This window comes from Amphiura filiformis, chromosome 2, assembly GCF_039555335.1.
Source record: "Amphiura filiformis chromosome 2, Afil_fr2py, whole genome shotgun sequence".
Classification (NCBI taxonomy): Eukaryota; Metazoa; Echinodermata; class Ophiuroidea; order Amphilepidida; family Amphiuridae; genus Amphiura; species Amphiura filiformis.
In genome coordinates this window covers 20435051-20445414 of record NC_092629.1, presented here as the reverse complement: position 1 = coordinate 20445414, position 10364 = coordinate 20435051, and the positions used below count along the sequence as shown (strand labels likewise).

At 36.6% G+C, this 10364-nt stretch overlaps 1 long non-coding RNA gene across 1 annotated transcript; it reads right to left on the bottom strand.

Annotated features, from left to right (window-relative positions):
* Nucleotides 1-679: 679 nt before the first annotated feature.
* Nucleotides 680-9198, bottom strand: LOC140145971 (uncharacterized). The gene is made up of 2 exons (XR_011858161.1): nt 1502-9198; nt 680-1454 (listed from the first exon to the last, which is right to left on the bottom strand). It is a non-coding gene; the product is annotated as an uncharacterized lncRNA (long non-coding RNA).
* Between the last annotated feature and the right edge of the window lie 1166 nt (nt 9199-10364).

Here is a 10364-nt window from a genome sequence, read left to right as displayed (position 1 = left end):
CAAAATTCACTCATTACAAATATCCGCTATCACCCACATCTTGAGGGGAGGGGGAGAAATGGAGGCTAAAATGTCGATTTTGAAGCCATTTTTCAAACGTCACCACGGTCAAGGTCAAGTCACATATTGAGATGGGTTTGTGTATGTGATGTGTGTTTGAGTCTATACGTCACATTAGTGGGTATAAGATGCCCTCAATGTATCCCAGGGGGTGGGGAAAGTCATTAATGTAACCGCACAAAAGATGATCTCCCGGCCACCTCCTCACATATCTGAGGGTAAGGGTCATAATTGAGCTCCCTTAATAGTGCAACGTAATGCATAAATGAATACTCTGTGTTCCGTCATTCTGTACCCGACAGCCACCCCCTAGCTCTTCTTATCTGTTTAAATATGCACACATTCGGTAACATCTCGACTTAAATATAAAATAGTGCAAAAATGAACCCAATAAATATATCAACTTTCACTTCAAATAGCATGACACTGAAGATTGTCACAAATTCCAACATAAATTGTTCTTTTTTTGACATCAAATATTCTCCATAGAGGGGTGCAGAATTCATCTGGAATAACCCCATATGCTGCAACCCTACTGAACCACTAAAATAAATTCTGAAACCAGATTAGCTTGTGTACCTCACAGACCAACCTGAGTAAACAAACAAACAAACACTCATTCAGAATCATACATATATTTTAAAACATGTATGACAATATTCTTTAATAAAAGTATGTTTAAATATTCACTTTCTTTACATAATTTGTACAGGTTATTAACCTGTAATGTAATTACAGTCTTACATGTACATGAAATAGAAATACATTTGGTTAAATTTCATGATACAAGTACATTTGTCCCTCATTTCAATAATTCTAAGGCATGCTTTTCAAGCAAAAATGGTCCACATCTAATCTAATGATCATAAATAGGAAAAAAATATCATAAAATCAGCCATCTTTTATATCATGAAATTTGTTGATAAATCATAGACAGTAACACCATGGCTGTCGAAAGATAAAAAAATTATCACTAAGGTCTATAAGATATTACAATACACAAAGATTACCAATCCAATGTTATAAATGGCAAATCCACCATTTTGTTTTGTTGCTCATGGAGGCCAATTAATGTCCCTCCTGTATTCTTCGGCAAGGACCAGAAATCGAATGATATTTTGCCTCTTTAAGTTTGAGGGTTTCAAAGATTTTCGCAAGCAGTGGTGCCTAGCGTTACACGCAGAACGCAAACAAGCTCATGCTTTGAATCAAGTTTGAGAGTACATAGCGAAATAATCCGTGGAAGTACATTAAGTGGCTTCCATAAGCAACACACAAACATGGCAGAGTCGGTACTCCTTGTTCTACCTCATTGGTTATCTGGAGTTACATTAATTAAGTGGCCTTCATGAGTGGCACACAAACATGGCAGAGTCGGTACTCTTTGATTCTACCTCATTGGTTATTTGGAGGTACATTAAGTGACTTCCATGAGCGACACGCAAACATGGATGTCATGGCAGAGTTGGTACTCTTTGATACTAACTCAATGGTCTATATATACAAACTCGGATCTATCCCATTGTTGTCCTTAAAAAGGGATTGTTTTCCCCAGGAGCAACATCTAGCATATTTCTGAAACAAATCTTGTCAATCATAAAGTTAAAACAGGCTATTCCAGTTGAAATCCATTTCCGTAACCCCATTTGAAATTCACACTCCCTGTGTCAGATTAAGGTCATGTCTTCCATAGGGGGTGTATGGATTTCAACTAGAATACTCAATACTGTCATATATTTTAATCGGGAAAAAAAAGCGCATCTGATTTTTTTATTTATTTAAATAAGATTTTCATTAATTCAATCAATGTTTAAATTTTTTTCTTCCCAACCACATTAACAACCCTCATTTCAACCAAATCCGGTATCTACAAGGAAATAACATAGCAAATAAGTACTGCATTTTTATATTTTTAAAGCATTATAATTTTCAATCAGTTGGCTACATGTAGGCCTGGAAACAAAATGTGCCATTTCATTTTAACTCCATACACCCCCTACAGGCTGAGTCAAAAAGAAGTAAACTCATGTTTGAGGTGCTGTAACGCGAGAGCTGTAAGGAATCTGCTAAAAATGAAAATACCATTGGAAAGAGCAAATTCTACACGTCTAAATCAAAAAACAATTGTTGCAAATACTCACAGCAAATTCAAGTTATAATCATTTAAATACAAGTACCCATTTTTGTAGCTGCACACGGTTTCACTTCCCAAGTAGGGGCCTATCTATTTTATTGATTGGTAAGGTGCGATATTCAAATGCAAATAAAGTTATGTGGCAGGTGTGGTTTCATTCAATAATTCCTACATGTTAAAGGGCTCTTTTCAATATGAATTTTACTTCATTGCACTACATAATAAAATGACAACATGGCACCACAATTTACCGCACGGGAGTGCACGTTTCTGTCGACGAAGTATCATGAAACTAAGAGTCCCACTGATGTTCGGCGTCTTTTTCGTCTCCAATTTCCTAAAGCTAACCTGGTTTCATGTAAGGGAGTAGTATATAAGAATGTGAACAAGTTCAATGTGCATGGGACACTAAGGAACAGACAGCCGGAAGCTTCAGGCAGACCACGAACTGCTATATAGATCACAAGTGAACATTGCTAGAGTTAGACATGCGTTACAGCAAGAGCAAAGATCAGCTCAATCCTTTACCCAACATTCCCCAATCAAGCTTCTCCTGGATCGTTCGTAAAGACTTGAATTGGTATCCCTACAATTAAACTATAGTACCGTCATGGACTTTGTTGAATATTAATTAAAAGCAAAAGTTGTCTTTTCAACAATAAATCCTGTTAGCACTTTGCTGATTCGTCGAAATTGAAATGGATGAAAATCAATCAGCCGTGTGCAGCTACAAAAATGGGTGGTTGTATTCAAATGAATATAACTTTAGTTTGCTGTGAGCAATTACAACAATTCTTTTTTGTATTTAGACGTGTAGAATGTGCTCTTTTCAGTGGTATTTTTTATTTTTAGCAGATTCCTTGCAAATCTCGAGTTACAGCCCATCAAACATGAGTTTACTTCTTTTTGACTCAGCCTGTATGGAAGATACAAACTTAATCTCCCACACACGGAGTGTAGTTTTCAAATCGAGTCACCCATTCAGGTAACCCCATTTGGAATTCACACCCCCTGTGAGGGAGATTAAGGTCATGTCTTCCATAGGGGGTGTAGCCCACTGGGGTTATGCAACAATGCCCTGGCAGATGGATTGATTGTGAATTTTCAAACAATAAAATTAACTTTTTATTACTTCCATGGTCGGTGCTGTGCACCGAGCGTAAACACAGAAGTGATGAACAATCACGCTGATTGGCTGATCAACACTCTTGACAACAAGACAGTTGACCCATTGGTCCTTAGTGTGTAGAAGGAGAGGAGACCTCACCTCTTCTACACAATCTACCTGGACCACAGAAGTAATATAAAATTAACAATAGGTGACCGGAATTCAAAATGTTTTTTATAAACTGAAATATATTAGTTACCAGACACACATGATGAACATTTTGAACCAGCCTTACAATATAGACTATGGATCAAAAACTTAGAATTCAGGTGACAAAAAAACAACATCCTGTTTTACAGCCCGACCGATCCAGATTTTGCATTTTTGGCAGAGTTGTTACTTATGTTTTGCTAAAATCATGTAAAATAAGCCATTTTTGGCTTAATTTTGATTTTTGATTGATTTTGACTTACTTTTTTTTTTGCCATCAAGCTTTCATGTAATATTTTGGGGATATTTTATCCTTCAGAAAAAAAAAATCCCATCCGACCGACCTTACTTGAAAAGTCGGCCCACCCGTAAACAAGGCATTAGCCAGAGGTGTTGATCTTTTCTTTTTTTATCAAGCGTATATCTAGGCATTAACAGCTGAAATCTGGGAAATAACGCTGATGAAACTTCCGCCAGACACAAGTGAGTAAGTGACCTGGTGAAGGGAATTGCCACACCAAAGGCAAAGACCTTAACCAGTGCGCCACGCAGCTCCTAAACAATATGCAGTTATTATATTCTGCCTCATCTCAAGTTGAGAATAACGTCATGTTGAATTTCACATTGGCAGATTCAAATCGCACATCCCGCAGTGCATAGAAACATGCATAGAAGAGCGATAATATCTGTACGCTGGCGACGCAACTGCTCAAATCTGCCACTCAAATGGCATTACTCTGAACTTGGTATGAAACGGACACACTACAGTTTTTGTCAGGGAAGGAAGGCACTTGTTTACATTTTGAGAGCGTGCAGAGCGTATACACGAAAGTTGTGTTCGGATTGGCTGAATCAATTGTCTGACAATCATAGCAACAGACCGATAATCTGATTGGCAGATTTTGCGTTAAAACGTTGCTCGGCGCAGATCGGCGCCCTTGAAGTGAACACAAAGCTCCGCGTAGGTCACTCATTTAAATAACAGGGCGCTCACGTCAATCTGAACAAAGGACTGCCGTTCTTCTCTGTGTATAATAACATATAAATATAACAAAAGGCAGCACACGGTGTACAACATGTTTTGTGCCTGAACTCTTCATTTAAACTTGGGCAAAAGTTATACACTAGGATTTCACACATGCTCATCTGTCAGTACACAGTTCATTAACCCCAACATACTTCTACATGCATAGAATGACCTTTGAGTGTGTTGGGTACTCATACTCCACACCTTCAGGTCTACTCTTTGAGCTACATGCTTGTTGGATGGAGGTTGTTAACCTTTCAAGATGATATCATTTTGGCTAATATAGTTATAATTAACTTAGGTTGGAATGAATTTCATATTGGATGCAAATTATATACAGTACGGATTATCACATTTGAACTATCGCCCTCTCCTAATAAGTGCCCCCCCCTACAGAATTTTTTCCAAGTATCAAATATCTAAGCGTCCCTTTTAAATGCACAAATACATTCTGTCACATGTCTCAATAAAATTGCTGTCTTAACTTTCCGGCTTAAGATTATGATTTGATGCACTCATATTATAGGCCTATTTATTAAACATAAATTCCCAATTTTAACTTGCATTTCATCATTTAAATAAGGCCCCCCAACCACCAAAAAGGTGACTGACATAAGCACCAGGGGAGCTAATTAGATCGAATATGGTAGTCCAATTTCAGGAAGTTAATTTTCTAAATTTTTTTGTTGCTTGGTTTTTTAACATATTTCACTAGTATTCAGATATTGACCTGTCTGAAATATCGGCCTGTAAAAGAAGTAATTTGATTAGTTACAATGAGGGCAATATTATGCATTGAGCCAATCAAGAGTTGCTAAGTGATCTATAAGCTGTATTTTGATTGGTTGATCAGATGATTATATCATGCAACTTAAACCAATCAAGGGTACTGTAAGAAAGGCAGCAGTGCTCTGTGCTCATAGCTTAAATCTAATTTCAAAACCTGATAAGGCACTTCCTGGGAAATCCAGGTTGAAACTGCCCGCTTTAAGCTAAATAACAGTTTTCCACACCAACAAGATTTAAAAAAACAAAACAAATGGGTTTAAATACAGAGCTTTAATGCAAAAGCCAATAAACGCCGCTTTTAAACTTTTTTAGTTAAAGTCACCAACATCTGCCATAATGTTGGCTTTGAAAACTATGGTTGAAATTAGCACTATTTTCTCTATATTTGATTAGTTATATTTGCTTAAAATATCTCAAATTGAGGAAATGGATATATCGGTTTTCACATCTAAACTCTTCAAATGTACAAAATGATATTTACACACACAGTCATACAAGATATTAGCACATATTTCTAAAACTAAAAATTTCACCAAATTAATGTATACAACATAATGACTTTCGATGGCTACCAAAGCCTCTCCATCCTCCCTCAGTTTGGCCAACAGAGAGCTTCTCTCAATGTTTATATTTCATGTTTATACAATTTAAAAAGATATTGGAATTGCATTTTAAATCAGTTCAAAATGCTTGAAACAATACAAATGAAAGGTTAGCCTACAGGGAGAATTTCAAATAAATGAATGAATAAACACCCAGGTTCCTGCCACTCCACCATGACAACGTGCCCACAGTGAATTAAAAAAATTTACGCAACAGGTACATGCAATTACGTACACATCTAAAATGGCACACTGTGTTCATTCATTTGAAATTCTTACTGTAATCCGCCGACATAATACAAGACTATCACAATTGCTTTCATATTTCTTAGCACTTACGAGTCTTGCAATCTCGCAACATCTTTTTACACCTATTCAAATCATTATCCAAATCATAAAACACTGCTAGGCAAATCATCATACTAGCACTCACAGTATGAGATTCAACAGACACTACCAGTGTTCAGTCGTGGCTGTCTACAAAGCAACAAAGTTGCCTTCAATTCAACTGGTTGCAATTTGACGCTAGGGCGTACTAGCGACTTATCAATCAGATTTTGGCAAGCGATAAAATTTATGTTAGTCACAAATAAAAAAAGTTAGGTCCCTTGCAATTGCTAGTATGATATGGACAGTACTGGATATATGGGTATTTTAAAGAAACGTTGTGCTCACCTCATCTGCTATAACCTGGAACACAAAGGTCAGTCCAGGATAACAGTAGGCCTTCCAAAGCCCCGTTACCAAGAGACTTTTAAGTTAAAGGCTAAAACTTAGTCCATATAATTTGCATGTTTGTAGAATACTTTAGTGGAAAAATGTCATTTTTCCACAGATTTTATAAAAATAGGCATAGGGCCTGAGCTGCAAAGGCATAATAAGTATTACATAATCATCTCTAACATTGGATTACAGTACACATTTCTTCTTGTCGTTATGAACATGACAAAGTGCAGAATAATGTACAGTCCATGATAAACTCACTGTCCCTATCTAGTATCTAACACATGAAGCGCTTCCGAAGTTCCGCCAAGCACGAGTAGCATAAAGCTTTTGCACAGTTTCAACAAAGAACGAAGCTCCTGATTTTTTAGCAGTGAAACGTTTATACTTGTACTCTATTCGATGTGTTCACAACCATATGTAACACCATTCACATAATTGGACAAATTATGTTTAGTTTGGTGGCACCAATTATTTTAAAAACTGGGCCAGAGCTGCAAAAGGCATTTCAGAAGTATTACACAATCATCTACGACATTACATTGGACTACACATGCAACAGACCATTCTCATAATTGAACATAACAAATTATGTTCAAGTTGGAAGCACTGTGCTCAATCAGAATGAATACAGCAGATCCAATTTACTTCATTATTATGTTTTGATGGATCCAAGTTGTGATAATATTGGATCCAAAACATAATAATGATAAAATTGGATGCTTTACGCCCGATATTTATTGGTCTTGCTATGAGTTGTAAAATATTGGACTCGACTACGTCTCGTCCCAATATTTTAAAACTCATAGCTCGACTAATAAATATGGGCTCAACCGATCCAATTTTATATCACTGTCCTCGGAAATATTAAATTTTCAGTTCCTTAAATGATAGTAAAAATCATTTGCAAAGCTGCATTTTGCAGAAAACCGCATTGAAATTGAATGTTTTCAACCAGTTCCAAAGATATGAGCAATTAAAGAGTTTCCAAAACAACAGGAAACAAAAAGAAGATCGCATCACAAATGGTATGAATATGGCTCAAAATACATAGGGCTGATTAGCTCAAAATACATGAGGGTGATTAACTCCAAATTTCACAAAATAGCCCTGTGAAAAATGTTAGTCAATGTCAAAAAGTACAGTGCTAATTTTTACAAGATATGCTGGAAATAATGTCATCAGAAAAGTGTTTTGTGCCCTAGTACGAATTATGGTAATTTTATAGTTTTCTACAAGGTTCTTCAGCAGTCTGGCCAGTTGGCACTGTTTACAGTGTTAGCACGAAAGTGTGGTTCTGATTGGCTAATTAAAGCACATCATCATCACATTGGCACCTAATTCGCCGATCAATCTGCGTAGCATCCTGTGACCCAGACGTGACCTAGTTCTTTTTACATGATAATCAGGAAGAGCATTCGGACACTGCTGAAGGACCTTACTAAATAATATAACACTTACAAAATGTGTACATAGGATTGGCCATTCATTGACATTGTCTCCTTTCCATCAGGATCCAGCAAAGCAAGTTGTGCTATTTCAGTTGAAATCCATACACCCCCTATGGAAGATGTGACAGTTATCTCCCACACAGGGAGTGTGAATCTCAAATGGGGTTACCTGAATGGGTGACTCCGTTTGAAATCTACACCCCATGTGTGGGAGATTAAGGTCACATCTTCCACAGGGTGTATCAATCTCAACTGGAGTTGCCCACTATAATTATTTACTTAATAATAAACTATACCTAGCAGCATAGTTTTACATTGTGTTTATTAAGGATTAGACACAACATACATGTGATATGATTGTGATGTATATCATCCAAACATATATCACATTAGCCTACTCAGTAGTCCCTTTTTCATCAATAATTCACCCCAACTGCACCCTTCCACAAACACAATGGCTGTTCAGCCAGAGTTCGGTATCACCGGTTATGGATGGTTTTCGGATGGGAGCAGTTCTTGTTGTTGTTCTTGTTGTTGTTGTTCTTGTTCATTGTGCAATGAATTAATATCAGAATATGGATTTTAAAAGGGGCTACAAAGTAGTCTAATTATAAATATTAGATGTACAACACAAACTATACCACCAGGGCACCATGTTACAGTTTGTTCAGCTTATAATTGGCAAAAAACCAGTTTAATCCAATTGGACTCATCAGCACCTATGCTAGTTGTGCGTTACTTAATGTGTCACTGGAGCGCGCTTATGTGAATTTATGCGAGTGTAAGTTGGAACTATATTGACGCACAAAATAACAAAAACTGAATAATTTTCTCCAATTGTAAGCAAAACAGAGTCCTTACAGCATTTCTGATTGATTCATTTTAAAGCAAAATATTCATCTGAGTGACCAATTAAAACAGCTTTTCTATAATACTAAAGCTCAATCCTCTTCAGTCCTACAACCATTCTTACCATGCTGCTGATTGGCTCAAGAAGTCATAATAGTTTTCTTGTAACCAATCAGCAGGTAGTACTCACAGGCAGTGTTCCCTCTAAGGCTTTTATTGTTGGGCCAACTTGACCATTTATTGAGATTTTTGCTGAACCATGAAATGGTATCAGCCTATAAGAGTGAATGTTACTAGCTTACTTACTAGCTTACTTACTAAGTTACTAGCTTACTGACTAACCATTTGGTCTGAAATGGACATATCTCTAAATGCCACGAAGGTATGACCCCATGAGTGGTGTCATATGAAAGAGGAAAACATAAAGAATATAATAAAAATATTTCCAAACGTCGGAGGTCATCCAGGGGTCACAGGGGTCAAAAAGGTCATTTTAACTGAAAATGCTCCGATTGAGCTTAAATTTAAATGCAATGATCCTTGTGACATTCTAAATATGTTTCAAACATTTAAAAATTTATTTAAGGTCATTAAGGGGCCATAAAGGGGTCAAAGGTCAAGGTTCTCAAAATGCTCCAATTGAGCTGAAATTTAAATGCAATGATCCTTATGACATTCTAAACATTTAAAAAATATTTTAAGATTCATTTAAAGTCATTAACGGGTCATAAAGGGGTCAAAGGTCAAGTTTTCCAAAATGCTCCGATTGAGCTGAAATTTAAACGCAATGATCCTTATGACATTCTAAACATGTTGAAAATATTTTAAAATTCATTTAAGGTCATTAACGGGCAATAAAGGGGTCAAAGGTCAAGTTTTCAAAATGCTTCAATTGACCTGAAATTTAAATGCAATGATCATTATGACATTCTTAACATGTTTTAAATATTTTAACATTCATTTAAGGTCATTAAGGGGGTCATACAGAGGTCAAAAGTCGAGTTTTCAAAATGCCAGCTTCTCACGATCAAGGTATATTAAAACAGTCTTATTAAAATTAATACTAGCCTATCCTGCACAGTATTGCTGCTTGATCAGATCGTCACAGTCATCCGCCTAACTTACCTTGTGCCCTTGCAAAGGGCACAGTTGCTCTAGTTTATTTTATATTCTTTACTTTTCCTCCTTCATTAACACCACTCGGGTGGTCATACCTTCGTAGCATTTCGAGATCATGTCCATTACAGACTCCGGGTGACAGTGGTATAGGCCTACCACAATATACTGCCAAAGCCACATGGTTCAGCTATGGTGCGGTTATCGCTCTAGTTAGCATAAGACTTGGGCCAAAAATATAAATAAAATTATGGTCAAATTGGACTGAAAACCTTTTTTCTTCTTCTTCCTGAAA